The sequence below is a fragment of the Delphinapterus leucas genome, chromosome 5 (assembly GCF_059928025.1).
Source record: "Delphinapterus leucas isolate spDelLeu-1000000601 "Yukka" chromosome 5, BTC_Dleu_Yukka2, whole genome shotgun sequence".
NCBI lineage: Eukaryota > Metazoa > Chordata > Mammalia > Artiodactyla > Monodontidae > Delphinapterus > Delphinapterus leucas.
The window spans coordinates 130,245,941-130,273,322 of record NC_143133.1 but is presented as its reverse complement, the minus strand read 5'-3'; the positions used below and the strand labels follow the sequence as shown (position 1 = coordinate 130,273,322).

At 43.1% G+C, this 27,382-nt stretch overlaps 1 pseudogene across 1 annotated transcript in view; it reads right to left on the bottom strand.

The window, feature by feature from the left end:
* LOC111179040 (tripartite motif-containing protein 75 pseudogene) overlaps positions 1 to 17,923 on the bottom strand; it is a 34,953-nt pseudogene extending 17,030 nt beyond the window's left edge. Inside the window, exon 1 of the transcript XR_016393415.1 lies at positions 15,398 to 17,923. The product of XR_016393415.1 is annotated as a tripartite motif-containing protein 75 pseudogene (transcript). The remainder of the gene's footprint in view (positions 1 to 15,397) is intronic.
* Positions 17,924 to 27,382: the final 9,459 nt, after the last annotated feature.

Below are 27,382 nucleotides of genomic sequence, written 5' to 3'. Positions count from 1 at the left end.
GTCATCTGCAAATAGATGTAGTTTTACTTCTTCGTTTCTAATCTGGATGCCTTTTCTTTTCCTTGTCTAATCGCCCTAACTAGTCTGGTGCAATGTTGAATAGAAGTGGTGAGAACAGACATCCTTGTCTTATTCCTCATCTTAGATGGAAAGCATTCAGTCTTTCACCATTAAGTATGATGTTATGTAAAATGTGAGGTCAAAAATGTTGCGGGAGTGAGGAGTAAAAGTGCAGATTTGTTAGAATGTGTTGGAACTTAAGGGATCCCTTAAGTGATCACTTAAGGGATCCCTTAAGTTAAAGTTTACACTTTAAACTTACACAATGTTGTTATATGTCAATTATATCTCTATTAAAGCTGGAAATAAATTTTTTAAAATGTATACTGCCTAGAGAAACCCTGGCACCAGTAATTCTCTTCCTGTAAAATATCCATGATCCTCTTAAGTGAAAATTAGTTATATTTTTCCCTACCATATATTTAAAATGTATTGCTAACTACTAATTATTAAATGGTCTTGTAGTATTAAGAATCCTCAGAACAATTTTAAAAAATTGAAGTATAGTTAATGGACAATATTACATAAGTTACAGGTGTGCAATATAGTGATTCACAATTTTGAAAGTTTATACTCCATTTATAGTTATAAAATATTGGTTATATTCCCTGTGTTGTACAATATATCACTGTAGTTTATTTTATACATAATAGTTTGTACTTCTTAACCCCCTACCCCAATCTTGCCCCTCCCCGTTTCCCTGTCCCTAAAGGTAATCACTAGTTTGTACTCTATATCTGTGAGTCTGTTTCTTTTCTGTTATATTCACGAGTTTGTTGTATTTTTTAGATTCCACATATAAGTGATATCATACAGTATTTGTCTTTCTCTGGGACCAGTCTGTTTGTTAAATAAAATACCCCAAAGTAAGATTTTGGTTCTGATATCTTTCTTTAACCTGCTCCAAATAACCTTCTTAGCTGGTATAAATGTCAGGAATCCATATCCATAATATTAAAAAAAAATAGTTGAGAGTATCAATGTGGGTCACTGAGCAAATCAAGATTATTAGATGAAAAATAATTTACTGTAAAACCTCCTTAATAGCATAAATTCAGACTTTTAAACAAATACAGTGCTGTATTTATATTGAAAGGTAAGAAAATATGAAGTTGTTTTCAGCACTGAAAAACCGTGGTAAATTTTCATAATTCATCAGCTATAAAAAGAAATTAAGCATGAGTAAATTGGTCTGCTGGATAGCATTTCTTATTATGTGTTTCTTTCTCCTTTGCCTCCAAATCTAGACCTTCTCTATCTAACTTCTCCAGGTCTACCAGAAGAGGAGTGAAGGAAAAGATACCCACCCACGTAACAGTGTGATTGCTTAGAAGTTTCTGTATGAAACGGAATTGTTTGAAAGCAATGGGATGGTTTATTAGTTTCACACGATTCTCTTCTTTCTGGTTTCTCTTTAGAGAGAAAATAAATTCAAAAGCAATTCCAGTCTGAAGTATAATTATTTGCTTGCATAACAAAATTCTCTTATCTTTTTCTGCACATTATTACTCTTACCTGGTTTAAGAAGAAAAACTCTTTAATGTCTTAGAACTCTCTAACAGTAAAAAGTGTAGGAGTTTAAAATTGTCCTTTCATATGCTTATAATTTTCCAAACGTATTAAAATTACTTTTTATATGTTTGAGTGATTGTAAAACAAATTCCTAATTCTGAAATCAGTTGCATTGGCTATTTGGCTTTGCAGAATAGGGAGAAAATTATTGGTTCATTGATTATTTATATAGAGAGACTAAGAAAGAAACTATTAACTGCTACCAATGTTATCTAATAGGCTTTAATGTTTATGAACGTACTTTTTACTTTGAATAGTACCCATTTATAGTTGTAAAATAAAGTCTGAAATACTAATTGTAGTTCAGTTTATATTACAGCTGAAATGTTTATTTCTGAACCTATTTTTCAACATGTCATCATAAGAAGCCAATGTCTGATTTCTTTTGAAGTTCTGTTTTATGCCCTTCATTCATCTGTATAGACAGCTTCTCAGAAAAGCCAACTTAAAATTGAAATTTAAAATACACTTATGCCAATAAAGTCTCAAGCAGAGTGATGTCTCCAGTATCTGAGTGCTCATCATTCTGCTAGGCTTTATTTGGGTGTGGTGGTGAGACATGTAAATAAAAACTCAGAGGGAATTTAAGGATATGATTACCAAAGAAGGACATTATCCTAAGTCTGAATTGTACTGATAATTAGTTGTGCTCAAGTTGTTAAATATGCTCCTAATTTGTATTTATTCAAAGACTGTTAGCTCACTGCCATAAAGTTTTAATTATTTTACTGTAAGTTAACGCTAGATATGAGATTTACATATTCATATCTTGACTAGAAATTTTACTTTGTAAACATTCTAGAGTGGGAGAAGCCATAAACCTTTAATCCCGATTTTGCCAAAATAAAAAATTGAGATTTATATATAAAGAATTTGAAATATAAATTCTGATACATGGAAGTTTGTCTCCCTTTCACAGCTTGTTAACAGTGTTTTGGGGGGATGGAAGGTGCTTATAAAAGTACTGTAATTAAATTTACACACAAATAAAAGATGTTTTATGAAATGTGTTATTTTATTATTTAAATTGGATATTTGGGGGGAACTCTAAATGGTTTTCTAGATGAATTATAATTCCTTTGCACAAGTGCATTTAAGTAGAAACATAACTATTAACAATTATATTTGTTGAAAACAAATATGTACTTATTTATATAATTTGTACAAAAAAAGAAAAGATTCATACCGTTCAGATACATCTCATGGAATACAAGCCTACACTTTTGCAAGATCAGACTCTCACATTCACAGAAAAAGTTGAAAACCAGCCATAATTAAATGGTTATAGATTTCTGCTCATACAACTTCAGTAATTGTTCAATAAAACACTCAGTGATTTGAGTGTCTAGTTGTCCTTACTTGTGTAAGTTCAGAGTATTGAGCACAGCATGGTAGAAATGTTCCTGTACTTGTCTCTTTTTCCATTGTTCCTTTTCATTGGGGCATTTAAGACTGATCATACCCTGCCAATGCAGATCTTTTACCTAATTCAAGATTATCAGAGGAAAGGCAAAGATTCTCTCAAAATTTATTAAAAAACTCAATAACCAGTGGCATGTATGTTGAAAGTGGCATACCAGCATAAGTCCATGGCAGTGGAGCCATATGTTATTCACTGGCAAGGTGAAGGGTGAGACCAGAGGAGTGTCAAATATGTGTACTTTAAACTTTACCTTCTCTGTGATTCGGTGTTTGTTTTATTATTTTTCTATTAAAAGTTCTTTGCAATTTCTAACATTTTCAGAACACAAAGGAAAAGAAATTTTATATAGTTTAATCAAGGTAGCTAAGGGTATCAGAAGTAATGGTGCCACCTCAATTTGGAGTCGTGGGTGAGTCAGTGAAGTGAGCAGATACAGAGTAGTGGACCAAAGAAGAGATGTAAATGTTGATCCCTTCTTTCTTGGCTCAGTCCCTTCCAAACTCCATGAAATCAGTGAGGGCTTTGGTCCCTTCATCACTTTCACTCTCCTGGTGCCAGTACTAGAATAAGTGGGCACAAAATTTAAGGGTGTGCCCAAAACCTCAGTAGTCAAGACAAGTAACACCATTTTTAACATCATTTTTGAAAAGAAAAAGGACAATGAACAAAATACCAAGCTTTTAGATAAGTACAGGATGAGCTGAGCCATGCCAGAGCCTAAGCAAAAAGATAAAAATTGGCAATTCTAGTCCTATCAGTAACTATAGCCTTGTTTTAACACATTAGAGCCTGAATTCCAACCCTCTGTTTCTTCCCTTTGTTCTCACTTCAACAAATGACTTCACTCCCTAAACTCCAGATCTATATTTCATCTTCCATTCTTGGCTTCCACCTGGCCAGAGTGATCAAGGAAAGAACACCGGATTCTAGCCCCAGCTTCATTTTATATCTAAGCTCTCATCCTACTATAAAATCATATAATTGGATTCCAATGAGTCTTGGTAAGAGACAGTGTGGTTGATAATTTGAGGCTCTGGCCCCTGTCAGCTGCTCTGCAGAAAAGTCCTGTGGAAATTTGTCATCTGATTGTACACGAAGAATCCACAAGAACTACCTACACCATCTCCTGACTGTACACTTTCAGGATTATCATATTACTCTATTTTTGCAAGTTCTTATGATACCTTATATCAACTGTTCTGTGGCAGTTGCTATGGAAGTGGCCATATAATATTCTTCAAAGTCTTTAACTTGGTGTTAAGAGCAAAGAATATTTTGGTATATAGCCATTTCTGTTTTTCTATTTTTAATGTAATGTTTCCTGTGATGATGTGTTAGTAGGTCAGTGTGCCCACTATTTTCTTCCTTCCAAAGGAAGGAAGCTTTTGTATTTCATAACTGATATAGTTATGCTTAACTAAATATGACTTGTATCAACTGAGCCACAAGTGTCACGAAAAGTTCAAATACTATAAGTAAACCAAAACAAAAATATTTCTAATTTTTCAGCATTTGGAAAAATCTTTTAATAATATTAGCTTTGAAAAATGAAAAAAAGTTCTAAACTTGCAATCTGTTTTTAAAAATTGTGTTTTCTGTTAAACACTCTTTTCCTGTGATAAGACTTTAGACGACTGTTATTCATATTGTAATTTTTGGCGTTCTGTTTTTAGAGTGTTTGAGCCCTCTTTCTTCTTTTTTTAATTATCTAGGTTTAATTTAAAGTGCACTTGTTAGTAAGGATGGGACAGAAGAAGGGAGAAAAGAAGGGGTTCCGCTTCTGCAAAGTGATTTCCCCAAAACCTTATGGGATTAAGTATCATTTTGCCCGTTTTTAGATGAGGAAACAGGAACTAAGAAAATGAGAGTAACATTAGCTACATACAGCTAGTAAATTAATAGTAGTACTTGGAATACAAAGCCAAGCGCCTTCCAAAATATGCTCTTAAGCACTAGGATATAAGAGAAGTTTTAAACTATTTATTAAAGCCACAAATTATATAACATGAAATTAAAAATAGTTTCCTGACCTGCAACTGAAAAATGAAGAAAAATTTCTGGTTCATGGGTTTACGCCTTTGAAATCAAGCAGGACCCTGTGGGCTCTCCCTGGGTACAAATCCTTTCTGTGTTCCCCGTTTCTCGTTTGTAGGAAAAAAGGCTTCAGCATCCTAGACTTTCCCTGAGTACCAAAGGGCAGATTCAAATAGTTGCTAATCAGGGAAGTGAGAGAATGCTAAAACAAAGAAGGAGCAGTCAAGAAACAGTAGTGCAGGGACTTCCCTGGTGGTGCAGTGGTTAAGAATCCACCTGCCAATGCAGGAGACATGGGTTTGAGCCCTGGTCTGGGAAGACCCCACGTACAGTGGAGCAACTAAGCCCGTGAGCCACAACTACTGAAGCCTGCGCGCTCTAGAGCCCGTGAGCCACAACTACTGAGCCCGAGAGCCACAACTACTGAGCCCACGAGCCACAACTACTGAAGCCCACATGCCGAGAGCCCATGCTCCACAACAAGAGAAGCCACTGCAACGAGAAGCCCGCGCACGGCAATAAAAAGTAGCCCCTGCTCGCCGCAACTAGAGAAAGCCCACGCGCAGCAATGAAGACCCAACACAGCCCAAAATAAATAAATAAATAATAAAAAATAAATAAATAAATTTATTAAAAAAAGAAAAAAGAAACAATGCAGCCATGGGTGCACAGTCCTGGTTCCTCCTGAAGGAATATACATAACTCTATCTTTGAATTCTTCTGTAGGAACTAAGGCCTCAACCCAAGGGGAGGATGGTAACTTCCAGCTGAGCAGTAGATTCCTGGAGCACTGCTCTGTTACCTCACCACCAAGCAAACAGAAGAAAGTCACACACCCTGCAGCCCTCACCCCAAATTTTGCCTATAAAAACTTCTCCTGGAAAACCATCAGGGAGTTTGTGTTTTTTGAGCACAAGCCACCCATTCTCCTTGCTTAGCCCTTGTCCTCACTTTTTGCACTGAGGCAGATCAGTGTAGTGATCACCACTTCAGCTTACTTAACCAGAGACCTGTGTATTTCTCTGTTTGTACAACTCATACTTAATTCAACAAAGTTTGGCTTCATTCCTCCCAATTTTCTTTCCTCTCCTTTCAAGGACTTTTAAAAATTATTCAGTTTACTTATCTTTTAAAGAGAAAAAAGTATCTGCATAAAATAAAACTCTTTTGTTTATTGTCATATTTAAGCAGAATATTTTTTATTCTAAAAATAATTGTATCAAAATGAGACAGGAGGGAAGGGGGCAGGGCACAACCTTTACAAGAATGACATTGCCATTGAGCATACAACAAAAACTGGTTTGAACCTACTGGGCCCAAGATGGCTGAAGATTCAATTTCCAGTAGACTTTGAGCCTCATTATACGCTCATTGTGATACATTAGCATATGCTAAATTGAAACAGGAGGGAATGGGATAGGGTACAACCTTTAAAAGAATGACATAGCTGTTGAGGACATGACAAAAGCTGGGTAGAACCAACTAGGTCCAAGATTGATACTGAGCAGGGCCTCCATGACCTGCCTCCATGACCTTCCCTGAGTTCCAACTGGCAGATTCAAACAATTGTTAATTAAAGAAAGGAGGCCATGCGAGACCAGGGAGAAACAGTCAAGAGAAACAGTAGTGCAGCCTTGGTGCAAGGTCCTGGTTTCCCATCAATGGATATACACAACAATATCTTTGAGCTGTTTTGCAGATACTGAAACCCCCTCCAGGTGGGAAAAGTTAACAATTAACGATGGTGTGCTGCCCACAAGCATGTAGACCCCAGACCAGTTGGAACCTGAAGGCTGATGAGGCTGACTCCTACTTACCTCACCACCAACCAACCAGAAGCATGTCCACAAGCTGACCACACGCCCTTTGAGCCATTACTATAAAACTTCTCACTAACCTCTCCAAGTGGGGACACATAATTTTTCGAGGCAGGAGCCTGCTGTGTCCCCCTTTGCCTCACAAAGTACTAAAGCTCTCCTTTTCTCCTTCACCCAAAACTCTGTCTCTGAGATTGGATTCAGCACCGATATACAGAGAAGCTGAGCTTTTGGCATCAAGATGGTGAAAGATTTAACTTCCAGTGGAACTTGGGCCTCATTATATGCTCATTGTAATACATTAGCAGATGTTAAATGACACAACCACAGGTGCCACGACAGTTCCGAGGCTGACCATAAAAGCTCAAACAGTGGGCGGTGGTCCAATTCCTGGAAATCTCCACCCCCTTCTCCAAAACAGTTGGAATATTCCTCCCACTCATTAGCCTATGAAATTACCCAGCCCATAAAAACTAGCCACCCCATACTTTGGGGCCTCTCACCTTCCGAGATGGCCCACACTCCGTCTGTGGAGTGTGTTTCTCCTAGTGTTGTTCTTGCCTTTTGAGACAGACCGCATTCTGTCCATGGAACGTGTATCTCTCTAAATAGATCCACTTCTTACCTTCGCCTGGGTCTCTCACTGAATTCTTTCTGCAACAAGACACCAAGAACCTAAGCTTCATTAAGTCCTGAGACCAGGTATGTGATCTCAATTAAAAGACAGGGGGTCAAGTCCTGATCTGGGTTTTGGCTGGGTTCAAGTCCTGGCCTGTGGGTCCAAGTCCCAATCTGAGTTGCATGGTTTCAAAATGACACACCCACAGGTGCCATGACAGTTCAGAGGCCGACCATAAAAGGCCAAAAAGTGGATGGTGTCCCAATTCCTGGAAATGCCCGCTTCCCCAAAATAGTTGGTATAATCCTCCTACTTATTAGATATGAAATTATCCAGCCCATAAAAACTAACCACTGTATATCATTTCGGGGCTGCTCACACCATCTGAGACAGATTGCATTCTGTCTTTGAAACGTTTATCTCCCAGGGCTGTTCTTGCCTCCTGATACGGACTGCATTCTACCTATGAAGTGTGTATCTCTAAATAAACCTGCTTTCACTTAATATGGCTTGCTCTTGAATTATTTCCCACAGGAAGCCAAGGACCCTCACTTGGCAGCCCATCCCAGGGACTCACCTGAGACCTGGGACATGACCATCCTCTCTCACCCCATTCTCCTGCAACAAAAATAACTTGGCTTTTTCTCTTTAAAAAGTTGTTTTCAAATGGCAAAGAAAGTAAATATATTTTAGTGTTGTGTTTTGTTTTAAAAAAGGGTTTACAAAACAAAATGGCACACATAGACCTGCTCCCTCCAAATCTCACTTCTGCAGGAAAGAGATATAGGCATTTTTAGATGAATTTATAGATAATATACGTGTGCATATGTATAAATACAGAGACATGCCTGTGTGTGCCCATATGTACACACATACATATATACGTTTCACACTACATATTAGAAGTTTGCTGCGTGCCTTTGCAGGCATATGCAGGAAGGGGAAGGAGAGGAAGAGCAACTTGCTAAAACAAGTTGGAGCAACCAGAGCTCAAGACTGTAAAGTGCCTCAGAGAGGAACATACATAAAAAATATTCCTTGGCTGAGAAACTAATCACTGATAAATTTAGAACAGTTTCAGTTTTTACACAGGAGGCGTAAGGGTAAAAGCCAGACAACTTCTGAAGTAGTCTTGTAGGGAAGACGATGGTAATTCTTAAAAGCAATGGGTCCAAAGGAGATTCAGTGCATAACAATGAACTCATTAGGTTAATTAGCATGTAGCAGGTAGGCTGGCCCCATCCTGTTGAATTACACTGTACCGTAGAAAGCAGGGCCAGCCTTTCAGGATTCAGTATCATACTGACGGGGTTCCTGTCTTAAGGAATCTTGTGTGACATGAACTGTGATAGGGAATGAGTCATATTTTGTATCTCAGAGTATTTAAATTAAAACCAAATACTCATCATAGTAAAAGAACAAACAAAAAGGGGAAGCTGATGCCACCAGCAATTCAAAAGGTTTAGAGGAGACCTTCAAGACGGTGGAGGAGTAAGACGCGGAGATCACCTTCCTCCCCACAGATACACCAGAAATACAGCTACATGTGGAACAACTCCTACAGAACACCTACTGAACGCTGGCAGAAGACCTCAGACCTCCCAAAAGGCAAGAAACTCCCCCACGTACCTGGGTAGGGCAAAAGAAAGAAGAATAAACAGAGACAAAAGAATAGGGACGGGACCTGCACCAGTGGGAGGGAGCTGTGAAGGAGGAAAGGTTTCCACAACTGGGACCCCCCCCACAGGCTGCCTTCTTCCTTCTTTTCTTCTTTCTTTCTCCTTTTCTTTCAAGGATATAGTAGCCTGCATGCAAGGTGGCTCCCAAGGATCCCAGCCACATTGCAAACAAGTGGTGTCGTGTCACTAGAACTAGCCGATAACATGAGTGTAGACATGATGTGTGTTGTTTCCTGCCTGGCACATAAGAGCCACAGACCATCGCGGCGTCGCTCTTTCATATAGTATTTAAATAACTTTGTTGTTTTACCATAGTTTTAGATTTACAGCAAAGTTGCATGCATACTAGAGAGAGCTCTCATATATACAGACGTTCCTTGGTGTCTGCAGGGAGACTGGTTCCAACACCCTGGAGGATACAAAAATCCACAGATCTCAAGTCCCTTATATAAAATGGCATACTATAACCTATGCACATCCTCCTGTATACTTCAAATCACCCCTAGATTACTTACAGTACTTCATACAATGTAAATGCTATGTAAATCATTACTGGGTGTGGCAAATTCAAGCTTTGCTTTTTGGAACTATCCGGAATTTTTAAAAAATATTTTTGATCCACAGTTGGTTGAATCTGTGGATGCAAATCCCATAGATACAAAGGGCTGCGTCCTCCATACCCAGTTTCCCTACACTACTGTAGTACATTTTTCACAACCATTGATACATTAGTAACTGAACTCCGTATTTCATTCAGATTTCATGTTTTTCCTTAATGTCCTCTTTTTTCTGTTCCAGGATCCCATCTATGATATCACATTTCATTTGGGCGTCATATAACCTTGGGCTCCTCTGGTCTGTGACAGGTCCTCAGATGTCCCCTGACAGTTTAGAGGAATACCGGTCAGGTTTTTGTAGAATGTCCCTCAATTTCAGTTTGTTCTATGTTCTCATGGTAAGATTAGGGCTATGAATTTTGAGAAGACGACCACGGAGATGAAGTGCTGTTTTTATCACACATCAAGGGTACCTGCTATCAACATGATGCATTCTTGATGACCTCCTGACTAAGGTAGTGTTTGCATGCTTCTCCACTGTGCAGTTACTTTCCATGCCGGAATACTGGCAGCAAGTCACTGTACTCTTTGGAAACCAGACCTGCTACTCTCCTGAGTCCTGCTGCAACAGCTCTGTGATGGTGGTGTCACGAGATCAGAGAATATGGCTCTCAGACTCACTTGGTGCAGTCACAGCTCCAGTACTGGATATCAAAAGAGCAAAACATAAATTTTGTGGGCCAAGCCATTGAGATGTCACTGTTCACTTGTTACAGCATCAGAGCCTAGTCAAATTTAACCAATAACATCTTTACTCTGTGCTTGCTTCCTATTTTGTTCTTCTTTTTCAACACTGTTTTGGCTATTAGGCATCTCTTGCAATAGCTTATAAATTCTAAGATCAATTTTTCCACTTCTGGAAAAAAAAAAAGACAATTGGGGTTTTGATAAGGATTGCATTGAATCTGTATACTGCTTTGGGTAGCACTACTACCTTCATATGAAGGCTTCCGATCCATGAACATGAGATATCTTTCCATTTATTCAGGTCTTCTATAATTTCATTCAGCAATGGTTTATAGTTTTCAATGTATAAATCTTAAAAGCACCATGGCTAAATTTATTCCTAAGTACTTTTTTCTTTTTAAGGCTACTATAACTGGAATTATCGTAATTACTTTTTAGGGTTGTTGATTGCCAGAATATAGAAATATAACTGATTTTTGAGTATATGTTGTATCCTGCACCTTGGGCTCAGACTGCACTTTCTCAGTCTGTTCAACAGGTTATCTTTCCCTCTCAGCCCTCTCAGATGTGTGTGATCCCCAGGTTTCTCTCCTGGCTCTCTTCTCAGCTGACATCTTTGGATCTTCACCCCACGTTTCCCAGGATGAACAGGGCCCACCAGACAGTTACAGCCTCCATCACACTGCATGCCATTCAAGGGGGCAGCATGGGGCTGGGAGCAGATCCAGGTTTCCCTGCGTGCTCAACAGCAGAACCTCTCAGTTGAGATAGACTGAGCACTCTGATATGTTCTACCATGGCTCCTGGTAACTTTATTCACACTGAGGCTGATGACTCACCAATCCCAGCAAAACATCTCATTTAATTATTCATCCAGCAGCCCTTATATAAAATCTCACTGTGATGTGAGGCACTGAGCTAGAAGCCTGGATGCTCAGATCCCAAGCAGAGTCTCCGCCAGCAGACTTTGAGGTTTGAGGACTTCCTCCATGGGGATGGCCATCCATTCAAGGAATAAGATAAAGGTCTTTCTTTAAGCAGGCAAAACTAAAACTTGGATTCTAGCAATTTTCCAGTGAACATCAGATTTATTTGTTGTGAATTTTTGAAGGGAAAAATATAGATAAATGTAGCAAAAATTCACGTGGAAGTAGGGTACACCAAAAAGCAAATTGTTCTCTCACCTCAGACCCCCAGGCCTCCTAGCACCTTTCCAGCATAACCATTATTAAGTTTCTTCTGTTTTTTTCCTATTCATGTACACATATGCAAGAATAGAAATTCTTTTTTGTTTCTTTATTTTTATAGTATGAGTGTGCTATGTGTAGTGTTCTGTACATGGCTTTTTATACTTAAATATATCTAGAGATTCTTTTTCATATTCACCTACATAGATTACATTATGTATATTTTTCAAGTATTTACTGCTTCTTCAACATAAAGCCAAATGTGACAGATGACATTTGTGGTATATTTTGAAGAACCAGTAATGTATTCTTTTATTTCTTACAAAGGGTTTTATCTAGAATTGCACAAGATTTCTAATAAATACCCACATCCTTCCCACGAGAAATGGGGAATGAGAAAATGTCATAGGTTGCTAGGGACAGAATTATGTCACTCCACCCCAAGTTCATATACTGAGGCCCTAAACCTCAGTATATGAATATACTGAATGATATAGTAATATATGAATAACACAGTAATAGAGTATTACTGTATTTGGAGATAGAGCCTTCAGGAGGTAACTAAGGTTAAAGGTAATATTAAAAATGTGCCCTAAACTGATAGGATTAATGTCCTTAGAAGAGACAGAAGGTAGCTCTCTCTTCCTCTTTAGCATGTGAGGACACAGTGAGAAGACAGGCAGCCGCCTACAAGCCAGGAAGAGAGCTATCTCCAAAAACTGACACTGTTGGACCTCGATCTGGGATCTTTTAGCTTCCAGAACTATGATAAAATAAAGTTTTATTGTTTCAGCCCCCCAGTTTACGATATTCTGTTATGGCAGCCCAAGCAGACTAATACATACGTGATTATATAAAAAGAGGGACAAAAACTATCTTGTGATAGTTGAAAAACATAAACAAATACATGGTGCACTTATATGCATGATGCACTTATACGTACCTCCTTTGCACCAAGGCATCTGGCAAGAGATTGAGAACAGTGAAGACCAACCCTCCCCCAGGGGCAATAGGCCAGAGGGCTTGAGTTTGGCTCCATCTGGTAGTAAGGAGGTCTAGGTAGCTGTGGTGACCTGGCGGGGTTCTCGGCCCATAATTCAAGGCATTGTGGGGAGCTGGGTAGGGAGGGTTACAGTCTCTGCCACTGTGAGAGCGTCTATGTCCAATAAATTCCAGCATGTGACTGGCGATGGCAATGACACAAATCTAAGCAAATCTAAGCAGGTCAGCACAGGAGCCCAGGGGAAACCTATGGTGGTCATGGTGGTCCAGAGTCTCCAGGAAGCATGAGGAAATTGCTAAAGAGAAGATATTTCTGGGGGCACTAATAGGAGTACCCCAAAAATTCCAACTTAGTTTCTAATCAGCTTCGTTGGAAGGGGCATCTTTAAAGGTGGGCTGATTTGCAAGTAACAGAAAAAAATGGACCTAAGTGAAATTTAAGGAATATGTTGCTTCCAGAATCCCAAAAGGCCTAGAAGATGTTGGGTTTGTTTTCATGTTGTGGGTTTTGAGAGGGTCAATAGCTATTTCTTGACAGTGTTAGGGATAGAGATGCTCTCAGTTAACCAAGTAACTTTCAGGAAATCAACCAAGGTTGAGTGTTCAAATGAATCTCTCAAGAAGGATGTGATCAATGTAAATCATAATAGTTCTCCTAGAGTAAGTTGGATGAAGTAAAAATCTTGCCAGGCCAAGGCTGTTGATGTACATGGGATTGCCTGGTTTCCCTTTGGAGGTGAAGGAGAATTATAGCTGGGAAGCTGTTGAAATAAGCCCTGAACAGAACATACTGCCAAATCTGTAATGGCCAGATATTTACCAGTCGCTGCTTGTAATTAGACAACATTGGATGGGAACACAGCATTTGGGTTGTAGTAACTCACTGTGAGATGCAATCCATTCTTTTCAAGTTAAACAAGAGGTGAAATTTAAGTAAAACAGAGAAGCAGTGGGAATAATTAATCTTTCCACTAAATAGATCATGCATAATGGATTTCAAATCTTGAATGCCTTGTTTTAATTAACATTTAGTCTTAGTATCTATTGTAACTGGAGATGGAGACACCTATGACATCCTATTTCGTGAACCCAATGTGTAAGTGCCAATGGCTTGATTTGATTTCAGTTTATTCCTCAGTGGGTCAGATTATCTATGCCTTCTCTTGGACATTTATGACAACATGTGCTATGACCGTGGGGAATTTATGCAAAACCACAGTTCCAATGGTTAAGATGAGACATACCTCTTTGATGTCCATTTTATCTTCGGTAACAGACTAACATTATCGGGGGTACTATGTTTAAATTTAGTGGGATCCTACCAAATCAGCATCTAGCTTAGGGAGGCATAAAAGAGAATCTCCCCCTTTTAACTTTTTTGTTCTATCGATTCTTTTAGTAAATTGTAGATTTCCAATTAGGTCAAATTGTGGATCTCTGTTCTAGTTTTGTATCCTCCCCAGATTTCTTTCTTTTCGTTCTCTCTCTGTCTCCCTTTTTTTTTTTTAAGGACCCCCTTAAGGGTGAGCTGATTCGCAAGTAAAAGTATAAATGCTCAAAGTGCACGCTTGTTTGGGGCATCAGAGCCAGTTGGAAGCCAAAAACAAACAAACAAAAACCAGAGGAGAAACACCCTGAAAATGGATGATGGTGAACATCACCAAAAGCCTGCTCAGAATGCCAAATGTTAGGACCAGGTTGTATTGCCACGGTGGATCCCCACTCAAAATTTGGTTCAGTGTCAGGCATCCAATGATGCTACACATAGCAGAGGAATATGAAAATGTTTACTACTCATATAATAAGATTTATGGGGAGGGAACGGTGGTTACCCGAGTAGATCCAAGGTAACTTGAGAGAGAAAGGAGACTAGCTTGGATTTTTGTTTGTTTGTTTGTTTTGGTGGTTACTGTGTGGGGCTGGTGTCAGGTTTCTGGCACTACTGGGGTCTCGCCTGTTTTGACATTGCCCCCTGCACCAAAGGAGGCGCTCTCAGGCTTTCGCATCATCTTTCCCAGGTGTGCGGAAAAGGAAGAGAGAACGGCGAGTCCTAAAGTCTGGATGGAGACATCACCTCTATCTTTCAAGGCTGTTTCCCATAATAAAAACATCCTGGGAAACAGTCTGGATCAGGCGGTTTTTCGATCCCAGCACAGGCAGAAAAGCAAGAGGCCCTCTCAGAATTGTCTCCGCACAGCTGTGTCTTCTCTCCCAACCTGGAACTTGTAATGTGTTTATGAACAGGTAAATGTGTGGTTATAGAAAATATGCAAATGTTCACACATTTATTGAAGCTGTGAAATAATAGTTTTACAGGCTCCAACGTTAGAACTCCAGAAACACTTTACAGTTAATCTCCGCGTCCCTGTTAGTTCCGACAACATCTCTACTGCTATGGAAACGACACCACCACCACCAAAATAGAAAACAAAATGAGAAACTTTCTTCATGGCTTTAAGTAAAATAACCATTAAAAAATAATGTCTCGGTGCTAGATGTATGGACAGGTGTAGATATTTTACCTAGTGTCCATAAATTTCAGGAAGAAAAGGAAGCAAAATCACTGATCATCCTTCGCATCCGATACAGAAAGAGAGCTTTAGGACCTCAGAAAATTTATCGGTGAAAGAGTGGATGTGCGGGACCCGTCCTTCCAACTGCAGAAGGAAATCGCGCCCAACTCACAGTCCAGATACACACCGATCCCGCCAGCCTCCTCCTTCAGCTCCAGCGGAACGGCACCTCCCGGCCCGCAGGCCTCAAAATCCCCTCGGTGTAGCCCCGCAGACCGGAAGCGGCTCTATCCCTCCGGGGCGGAGTCTGCGCAGGCGCCGGTCCGCGGCGGAGTCTGCGCAGGCGCCCACGGCCCACGCTCCTGGGGGCGGAGTCTGCGCAGGCGCCCACGGCCCACGCTCCTGGGGGTGGAGTCTGCGCAGGCGCCCACGGCCCACGCTCCTGGGGACGGAGTCTGCGCAGACGCCCACGGCCCACGCAGCCCTGCCCACCCGCCCATCCCAGTACCGCCGGCAGCTGGCGAAGGGCGGCAGGCGAAGACCCCTGGGCCTCGCGCAGCAGGCTCCGGGCAGAATCTCTACGCGCTTGCGGGGAAGAGCTGCCTGCTCCTCGCAGACGTCACCGACTTTCTGTCCTCGGACACGAGCAGGTTGGGATGCGCCGTCTCGGGGTCCAGGGTGTCACGTCCTGCCGGAACGTCTGAATGATTTTCTGCAGAGCCGAGTGCGGCGGGGCGAGGCTGCAGCCTTCCCGCCTCAGCTGCAAGGAGCAGACGTTGGGGCACCTCAGACGCTCGCACCTGCCCAGGACGCCCCCGATGCCGCTCAGCAGCCTGGCTCCAGGCAGCACGCTTCTCTCCGTCACCTCGTGCAGGAGGCCCCGCAGCTCGCAGATGTGGTCTGAGAAGGCGGTGATGTTGGCGCCCAGCTGCTTCCGGATGTGCTGCTCCTCCTGGACCAGCCTCGCCAGGACGGCCTCCTGCTCGCCGTCCACAGCCCGGCTCAGCTGCCGGAACTCCGAGGCCAGCTCCAGCCGCTGGCGCTGCACCAGCTCCCGCAGCTCCAGCAGCTTTCTGTCCTGCGCGGCCACCAGGCTGTGGACATCTGCCCCCCGCCTCTCCAAAGGCTCCACGTGAGCGCCGAGCCTCTGCCGGTGGTCAGCCGCGGCCTCGCCCACCGGCCTCACCAAGTGGCCCTGGTGCCCGGGCGCACAGGGGACAGACACAGCACCTCCAGGTGTTCCTCGCAGAAGAGGCTCAGGACCTGGCGGTGCAGCTTGCACAGGCGCGGCTCCTCGCGCCTCCTCATGTCTCCTCCTGTTGCTCCGGCTTCTCTGGAGCAGCCTGCCCACCCGGATCATCCTACCCAGCTGGGCGTTGCTCCTTACCTGCCGCTCCTGGCACGGGTGGCGGCACGTGGGGCAGGGGAACCTGCCCTCCAGGTGAGCCCAGGACCGCTGGATGCAGGAGCGGCCGGAGTTGTTGTCACACACAGTGGTGCCGGGGTCTCTCAGGCCCTCCAGAAAGACCGGGCATCTGGCTTCCGCCTGGACTCCATCCAGGGCCGCGGCCACCGCCATCGGGGCAGCACTGAGGTGGGTTTCTTAGGAGGCCGGGCTGCAGGGTCTGTGTGCTGAGCCGCAGGCGCACCCTCGGGTTTCCCTATTTGCCGTCCTTGACGCTGAAATTTTACAGGCCCTGCAGGGCTCGGTGTGCAGCCAGGTGCCCAGAGGGGCTTCCTTCACTCCTGCAGCCGGTCACAGAGCATCTGGGCGACTTGCTGCCCTCAGCAGCTGGAGGTTGTGAAGCCAAGCTCAGCAACTCTCTGGGTCAGAAAGCAGACACAACTCCAAAGTTCCTTTTCCTTCCTGGGGCTAAGAAAATAATCCTTCCTGTGAAAAGGAAGTGCCCTGTGTCTTGAGAGACCCTAACTGCCACAGTGAGGCACCCTCTGATCCTTCCCTCCACCACGACCCACCTGCACCCACACGGACCACAGGTTGATGGGACCAGGTCCTGGGGCTGTGGAAAGTGTGTGGGCTTGGGGACAAGAGCCAGGCCCTGGGTGAGAGTCCCCACTCAGTCACCTGCTATCTGGGGACCCGGGGAGAGTTGCATAACATCCCAATTCTAAGAGAATCTGGTTAAAGGATAAAACTTCCAGCTTCAATCGCTTCAATCTTCTCAAAAATCTAATAAAAGAATGGTATTTCTTAAACCACAGATATTTCTGACAGCGTTGAACTCATACATCAACATTTACTTTTCACTTAAGCTTCTCAACTACAGGATGTATCAAACTGTGTGCGTAAGTGGATGGGATTTGGGCTAGATGGAATTTGCTCTGGGCCCCCTCCCAAAACTGACTTTTCACATCAAGCGCAGAATGAGATTGAGATCAGTATTTCAATTTGAGTTGAAGCGGAGAAACACGCACATATACAAACGTACTCCCTGACCACAGTGGTGGGCTACCAACTAGTGAGGATTTGTGAGGTCAAGACCCTGAGCAGAAGGTGTGGTGCTTCCCCTTAGGGGCAGCTGCTCATTCTCAAGGAGGCTGAGAGGCCGACTTTCAGGGATGAGAACTTAGAGTTCAGGGCACCCACAGAGGATGTGTCCTGGTAGACACTCCAGACTTTTCACTGGGATCAGCGAAGTGATCCCAAAGCTGGAAGTGAGCGTCTTTGGGCGGAGCGGGGAGGGGTGTCTATTGATTTGATCGTCTCCAGCCCTGATAGGTTTAAGACAATCTGTGAGTCCAGAGACCCCAGAATGAATTTGAAAGTGTTAAGATACAGCGTCTTGGAGATATGTGGTGTCACTGGATCACCTATACACAGCTGGTGAGAGGTAAGTGGGCGTAACCACTTTTTTTTTTTTTTTTTTTTTTGCGGTACGCGGGCCTCTCACTGCTGTGGCCTCTCCCGCCGCGGAGCACAGGCTCCGGATGCGCAGGCCCAGTGGCCACGGCTCACGGGCCCAGCCGCTCCGCGGCACGCGGGATCCTCCCGGACTGGGGCATGAACCTGCGCCCCCTGCACCGGCAGGCGGACCCCAACCACTGCGCCACCAGGGAAGCCCCGGGCATAACCACTTTTGAAAACTATTTTGCATTATTAACTATCTTAGAACATACACTCAGGTATGTCACTCAGGCTGTGTAACCATCCAGAGTATAAACTAGAAGGGCTACAAACTGCACAAAACTACATTTACGGAGGATCAATGGAACACTTTCCACAAGTCCAAACTGGAAATAACCCCAAAGTTCCACAACATTAGAATGCGTAAATAAATTACCACCTATTCATACAGTGGGACATTAATCGGCATTGGGTGGGCACTAAGTACGCTTCACCCCAGACCTGAAATGAATCTCAAAGATGTAACATGGTGTGACAGAAAGCCCGGCGCAAAAGAATACACACCGCGTGTGCAGGAAAAATGACTTCATGGTGCTGGACCTCAGCATTAGTGCTTGTATTGGGGGAGGAGGGATGGGCTAGTGATTGGGAGGAAGGTGAGAAGGCTCTAGGGGTGCTGGTAACAATGTATTTCTTCATCTGGGTGGTGGTGTAGGGTTACAGGCTTAAGCAGTTTTCTATGTGCACGTCTAGAAAAGTGGCCATAAAACCACAGACTATAGACTATAGAAATAAATTATAGAGAAATACGTTCAATCTGTTTGGCCGAGGAGGCAAAAGTTTTGAAAATCAGAAAACTACATGATTGCTTCAAGCATTTAATTAGCTTATATCAAGCAATTCAAGCAAACATAATGAACAATCAGGATACAAAAATGGTTGAAGAAGATTAACAGATGGCCAATTATGAAGTCAAAGCAGATCATTTTTAATAATTCAGAGACATCAGTGTGAAAAACAAGAGAGATTGTTCTTTGCGCCTCGTCTGATTGGCAGAGCTCTGTAAAAGACCACAGACAGGGTAGTGGAGCCAGAAGGAGAGGAAGCCTGGTCGGGTGAGCGAGCAGAGACTCTGAGCCAGGCTGCCTGGGCTGCAATCCTGGCTCTTCCATCTATGGCCCTGTGACCTGTGACAGCTTAGAAAGGATTTACAGAGGAGGGGAAATGTGCCTAGCAGCAGGCCTGGCACATGGAGGTTCTCATGGTACTCAACTAACAAAATCCCAGACTTGCCATGCTCAGGATGCTGTGGTCGAAGAACACACCTTCTGTTGTCCCCACTGACAACCTGGCCCAAGCCCCTACATGTTCCCCTGGGTGCCTGCACCAGCCTCCGACCACCCAGCCCACCACCACCCGCTGGGCCCCTCCAGTCTCCTCCCACCCACGCCAGGATCTAATCACACCCTCTCCTGCAGGACTGCTGTTCCCTGCACAGGAACTGCGGCCTTCCCTCAGCTCCAGCTTCCCCCAGCACCAAGCCCTCTGCAGTGCTCAACCTCCTGCCCTCTTCCTGCAGGTTCAGCCCCCTCTGGCCCCAGCGCCTTTGTACAAGCAGAGCCCTCACTTGTCTCCTGTGCTGCCCAGCTCAGAGCTCACTTGTCCCTTCCTCCAGATCCCAGCCCGACTCCATGAGGGCTCACCTCCCCCAACAAAATGTGCCAGAGCTATAAGGACAGGATCAGGAACTCTTTCCACTCTGGCTGTTGTAAATTTACCCAGGTTTTGGAAATCTGCCTCCCACACGTGACTGTCAACTCCGTGTTATCCCGCCATGATGGCATCTCCAAGTATCACCTCAGTCCCCGGCTAAGCTGTCGAATGACTAAAACCCTGGCCAGGTTTCTGGTCTCCCTTAGGAGCTGAGTGACTTTGGGCAACTTACTTGTACTCTCTGTGTCTGCAAGCAGGCAGCGATGAAGTTGAGGAAGATCAAGTTCATACTGGGCCCCACAGCTCTAATCCCTCTCCTCCCCACCTACACACTGGTGATGGATTTAAAGTCATTTAAAAATCAAAGTGGACCGAGGTGGCCGTTGTGTCGTTGTGGTTTCAAATACCTCCCCTCATCACTGAGAACTTGAGTTTTCGGAAATGGTTCAAACTCAAGGACACCACCAGCCGTTTTCAAGAGTGTCTGCTAACAGCTCTAGTGGCAACCTTACGGTTTCACTATCACAGCCGCCCCCCAACTATGTAATCGTCTCGACCCCAGCCAACCCTTTCTTGCTTAACAAGCACCTTTACTTCTTGCCAGCTCCAATCCTAATTCTTGATAACCAATTTATGTAATCTTGAAAGTTTTCTGCCGTTATAAGCCTTCCCCATTTTGTAGCCTGGGGATGACAATTCAAGTGCATCTTCAATCTGGGTCTCCAGGGCTGCAGTTCTAACAACCCCCAAATAAACATCTCTAATTCAATCAGGTCTGGGTTTCTGAAATTTTGTTTGACACCACAAACTGCCTCTGACAGAGACATCCCGGAGGGGGATCCCACAGTGGCTTCAGACCAGCTTCTTCCGTCACAAAAGATATCAGTCTCTCCATCCTTGGGCCCCGGACAGGGCGGGAACTGGGCATCGGCGCTCTCAGCAACATTTAGGTGACCTAGGACAAGGCCCGCTGAGGGGCTGGGAAACCTAATAAAGGGCGTGTTCTTACATAAGCCAAACCCAAGTCTGGATTCCCTTGGAGGTGGATCCCTAGGCTTGGCCCAGCGCAGGGGATCAGGAAGCCCCCAGTTGTGCCCCATCCTGGATCCCCACTTATCTGGGGCTGCGGTTCTTTCCTGGTTCACAGGGCCGGGTCCTCAGGCTGCTCTCCCACCAGATAGTGTGGTCCAGGATGTGACCCGGGCTTATATACACCCCCAGGAGGAGGATGGAGCTATTGGGGTCCCACCCTAAAGACCGTGGCTCCTCCCCCTGGGGAGTGGGGTCCTGTGAGGGAAGAGGGTGTTCAGACCTGCTGCCCAGAAGGGAGCAGAGGGCAGGGGAGGGGAAAGGAGGGGAGGGTCTACTCTGATTAGGTCAGGCACGGTTGGCCCTGGTGATAACAAGGTCTCCGCTGCACCTCTGTGATCTCCTCATGATCCTCTCAAGGCCACTTAACCCCATCTTCACTGATAAGGGACTGAAATCTGAAAGGCTTCTTCCCTGGGGAGGTGTGATGCCAGACCCTCGGGCTCCCCTGCTCTTCCCAGGCACAATCTCTGGCACCCCGGGCATGTGGAGGGGCCTGCACCCCTCAGGTTCAGGGGTCTGGTTGAGTCCATCCTATGTTCCCTGCGCCCACAGATCAAGTGGGTCCCTAGTGCAGGGTTGGAGGGCTCCTCATCCCAGAGGGGGCAGTGTACACAGACCAGCTCTGGACCTGCCTGACACACAGAAGAAAAACTGTGCAAAGTCCCAGCCCAGGAGACAGGTGTGCTGATGGTGGTTCAGGTTTCCAGCCTGAGAAGAGCGTCCAGTATGGTGTAGAATGAAGCAGGAACCCCAGGGCCAGGGGGCAGCGGTGAACACGGTACAGAGTCCTCTGAGCGTCTGCTGACTCTGCTTCCTGCTTGTGCCCCACGGCTTCAGTGCAGCAGCGATTAGAATGACCTCACCCTTTCCAGTCCTCAGCCCTACCCCATCTTTAGGCAGGTCACAGCCCTGGCCAAGACCAAGTTACCAGCATGTTTTTTCTCACATCAGTAATATTCTCCTTTGCATAAATAAAGTCTGCACTGGAGAGTGGAAGTGGCAGTGATTGGAAGAGAAATGATGATTTTACTTTTTATCTGTTGTGATGAGAGCTAAGGGCTTAGTCACACCTTACAGGAAAGGAGAGAGAGTGTTGGCCTTACAAGTGCACCAAGCAGACAAAATCAATTAACAAGGCGTGCACTGGACCATGGTTTTGACGTATAAGATTTGCATATTCTAGAATTAATTAGCTAGTTAATGAGTATATTTATTGAGCGCTTATTAATTAATAACTAGGACCATTATAGGAGATGGGAATACGGTAATGAACAACAGCAATTCCCCACAATGTCTTGTCTCAGCATCTTAGAAATGATTTTTCCCTTAATAGGTAAAATGTAACTCTTATTTTCCAGCAACCTTCTCTGCAATTCAGAAAACTACTCATTTCCTACTGTGTACATCTCAGTAATGGAACTATCATTTGCCCAAGTGCAAATGCAGAAATCCTTGGAAGAATCTTTGAATTCTCATTCCTTAATCCCAACCAATCAGTCCAGCTGCAAGTCCTGTGAGCACTAGATTGAACCTATGTCACTGCATCCCACACCACTGTCCTAGGGCCCCTGCTCTGGCCCCTCCTCTGTAACCCCCCCCCTTTAAGGCCACAGAATTCTAACGGGAAAAGTTCTTGTTCACGTGACTCCTGGCAAGCAGGGAACTGGTATAAAACACAGTTGATTCTTGTCAATCTCGTGGCCAAGAACAGAGTCAATAAGCACAGAAAAGTAAAGAAGAACTGAAGTCAAGTGACTTGACTTCCAGATCACTTATGAAGTTTCTGAAAAGTGTCAACTGAGTGATAAGGTCTGATGTCCGACTGCTCTGAGTCCAAGTGTGAAGAAGAGACAGACATCGATTCTTCAAATCACCTATCCTAGGAGATTCAACTGTGTGGAACGATTGGCCCTTGAAGGCATTTCATCAGGATTCTGGTTTTCCCTACTAATATTCTGTTAGTCCTCTGTGTTCTAACCCATATGGTATGACAATGTCATTAACCAGCCCAACAGGGAGCTCATGACGAATACCTTTAGCCTTTGAGAATACACATACTGTCCTAGGGAGAATGTTGGCAGAAACGTGAATTTTAAAGGTGCTTTGGTGAGAACTCAGGTGGAAATGAGGAACGTGTGACTTGAAACTGGAAGAAAGGTGATTCTTGGTATATCGCGGGAGAAAAAGACGGCTGAATTGTGTCCTACAGCTGTGTGGAAAGCAGAACTTGAGAGGGAATCGCCTGGATATTTGGCTGAGATTTCCAAGCAACGTGTTGAGGGTGTGGCCTGGTTCCTTCTTGCTGCTTACAGAAAAATGTGAGAGGAGGGAGATCGATTAAGGGGACCAGTCAGAAAATAAATAAGTAAATAAAATAAAATAAAAGCAGGATTTGATGATTTTGGAGATCCTCAGCCTATCCAGATTGCAAAAATAGCTGAAATTAGGAGAGTCGCTGTTAGACAATGTGTGCTGGAGAGAAGACCAGGGTGTGGCGGCACCACGTGGCTAGGGCAGATTTGAAATCCAGCAGAACCAATGTCATGAGCTTTCAAGGCCTGGCAGTAATCCTCTCTGGCTGGGGACCCCACCCTCTGGGTCCAGATAGTTTATACTTTATGGAAATATGGTTAATATACCCTGGTTAACTATTGATGACATTTGACCCACTGGGGGATGTGTTCTTTAACTAACCAGAGTGACAGAATTTTGTACATATCAGAACCACGCAAAGCACAAAATACGTCTGTGTGTGTGACTGTGTGTTTCCGGTCGGGACGTACCTCCACCCACCTCTGGTCTTCAGCACGTCACTCCAGTCATTTACGTAGCTCCTAGATCCTCATCCACAGAAGCCTTTCTCAGTTAAGAGATTTTTCTTCTTTCATTCCATTGTGTTTAGACATCACACTCCGTGATTTTTTCTGACGAATCACCAAAATTTCATAATAATAATGCTTTATAATTCTCCTAATGAAAACTGTTTTAAGGCTTATTTTACTTAAAAGAAATATCTTCTATAAACTTATTGAACAACTGCTATCAAATTGAGCCAAAATTATTAACAGTTTCTATGTTTATGTATTTATAAGTTGTATTTGGAAAGTTTTATTTCTAGCCCTCAGTATTAATGTAAATTTCATGAGTGTCTAATTGGACTCAAGAATTGTGGTTAACATCATTTTTTTTTACCTCTTGATACATATACCTTTACAGCCCCCTTGAGATGAGTGGGGCTTTACAATTTGTTTCAGAGAATACAATAAGAGAAAATGTGGGTCCCCTACTGGTGTTGGCTTTTAAGCCTCAGTGTGCCATTTTAAAGCTCCCTCTTGCTAACCTGAAACAAATAGATGGCCAGATGTTTCTCCAGAAAAGACGGGTTGGTTCTCACAGAATTGCCATTTGGGATCTGCCACCATGGCAAGCCATGTGCAAGTCCCCAGCACAGATGGAGAGGAGAGCTCTTTTATAGACAGAAAGGACACTGGGAGGGCTGTAGCAAAGAGTTCAGGGTTTCTCACTGATCAAGTCCTTGCCAGGAAAGAAGAGGTGTCTTTCTGAAACCGTGGCTTTAATCTATTTCACCTGCTTTCACTTATCAAGGTCGTTTTAAGACTTGCATGTCCTCCACAAACAGTAAGATGTTGGCCCCAGTGATTTTCCAGGGACTTGGAGTCAGCAGTGTCTAGTTCGATCTGAGCCAGTTAAGACTGGATGGGACCATCCATCAACAGATGAATGGATAAAGAAGATGTGGTGTGTATACATACACACACACACACACACACACACACACAATGGAATATTACCCAGTCATAAAAAAGAATGAAATAATGGCATTTATAGCAGCATCATGGCCATCATCAAAAAGTCTACAAATAATAAATGTTGGAGAGAGTATGGAGAAAAGGGAAGCCTCCTATACTGTTGGTGGGAATGTAAATTGTTACAGCCACTATGAAGAACACAAGGGAGATTCTTTAAAAAACTAAAAATATGATCCAGGAATCTCACTCCTGGGCATATATCTGGACAAATCTATAGTTCTGAAGGATACATGCACCCTTCTGTTCATACCAGCACTATTCACAAGAGCCAGAACATGGAAGAAACCTAAATGTCCCTTGATAGATGAATGGATAAAGAAGATATGGTACATATAATACAGTGGAATACTACTCAGCCATAAAAAAGAATGAAATTATGCCATTTTCAACAACTTGGATGGACCTAGAGATTATCATACTAAGTGAGGTGAGTCAGGCAGAGAAAGACATATAGCACATGATATCACTCATATGTGGAATCTAAAGTATGATACAAATGAGCTTATTTCCAAAACAGAAATAAACTCACTGACATAGAAAACATACTTATGTTTACCGCACGTTAAATTGCATGGGAAAGGAATAAAGTAGGAGTTTGGTATTAGCATATACAAACTAGTGTATATAAAATAGAGAAGCAACAAGGACATACAGTATAGTACAGGGAACTATATTCAATATCCTGGAATAAACAATTATGGAAATGAATATGAAAAAGAATAAAAATATATATTTTATATGTATATATATATACATATGAAAAATAATAAATATGACTGAATCACTTTGCTGTACACCAGAAACTATCAAAACACTCTAAATCAACTATACTTCAATGTATTTTTTTTTAAAGCAATGCAGTTATTGCCCTGTTTCGGTGTGGATGACCTTCCATTCGGGAGAGGGGGTAAGGCTTTTATTTTCATTGTGGACACAAATTCCTGTCCTAAGGACTTGTGCACTGAATAGTGTCTAGCACCATCTGCTGGAAAGCTTTTGAACAACCAAACTGATATGAATAGATGAAAAATAATGCAGGGTGTGCAGTCCTCTACTGGCCACTGCAGCACGTGTCAGAGCTGAATGTTTCCAGCTGTAGGTCTATACTGGAAGTGGCCTCTGCACATATAGGTGAATGTCCATTATGCCTTTTAAACCACAACTGAGAGGAGAAGTGTTCTCTAACCACACCCCTGCCCCTTTTCTCACTTAACTTCGGGTCTTAGAAATTATCCCATATCCACACAAATATTTCAATTTGGGGGGGGTCAACTGTGAGCAAAAAAACTTAAATGGAAAGTGTTGTATTCATGATGGGAAAAGAAGGTTTTTGGAGAAAGGATATCCTTTCGCTAGATCAGCCTTTCCTCCAGTATTCTTTGCTCTCTCATTTTAAAATAAAAGCTACCCTTTATTGAGTACTTTACTATAGTTTAGACCTTCTGCTCTATGCTTTAGTCAAACTTCCCATGAAAACTTTATGAGAATTCTCTGTTGTAGGAAGAATTGTCTCCCATAGACAAAAGTAGAAAGGGAGGCTTAGAGTGGTGATTTACTCGGGGCCACCCGGAGGGAATGTCACTTCTCTGGGCTGTGACAACAGCCTGTCTCTTTCAAAATACTTAGATCTGTACCTTTACTCCTCCTTGACGTGCTAATTCCTGATTTGAGAATATTCTCCCCAAAAAAGTCCCAAAAGAGGTAAAGCATGATTCGTAAGACTTCCATACAAGGAGGATTTATGGAAGGATGAGAGACAAGCCATGTGCGGGGGAAGCAGAATGAGCTTGAGCTTTGGGGTGATCTCAGTTATCTGCCAAATAAATCTAAGTCAAAAGTCACAGCGATGTTGTTAATAGTAAGTGTAGATGTATATTCTCCACGTTAACGGGCACAAATCAGTTACTCTGTAAGTTATATTAGCGTTAGATCAGCCTCCCAAAAAAGGGAAATGTTAGGGAATTAGTAGATTATTAAAAACTCAGAGGACAAGGAGACCTTAGCAAGTATTGACCCCAAAACCTTACTTCTAGCTTTCGTTTTCATTTTTTTTTAGGTATGTTATCAACTATACACTTATAGAAATGCCTAGAACTTCGGTATATTTTTGCTCGATATGTGCACATCAAACGGTGTTAAAATCATTTCTAACGTTCTGACTTTGAGGAGTGAGAGTAGGTGCGAAGATGGGAAGGAGATTGTTCCGCATAATTTAATAATAATATATCCTCATTAGTTTACTGTACGAAGTGACTCATACAATATGGTAGGGTATAATATTTTTAAAAAGTGACTGTATCTGAGTCCGTTCCAACTCACCAATTCACTTAATTCCAGGAATCGATCTCTCAAGAAGCAAACACTCCTATTTTTCCACACTCTTTTTAAAAATAATTACAAACCTACAGAAAAATGAAACGAATGGTAAAATTGACACCTATATACCTATCCCTCCAACTGTCAAATGGACATGTTGGCCACAGCGTATTATTTCTCTCCATATATCCATTTTGTTTATCTCTTAAATTGTTTTGCTAAAGCATTTGGGAGTTTCAGACACCTGCTAAATATTCAATTTTAACATCCTAAAACTGAGAATGTCTCCTACACAATATCATTACTGTAATGAAGGAATATGTTTTTAATTAATACGTAACATTCATTTCTCCAA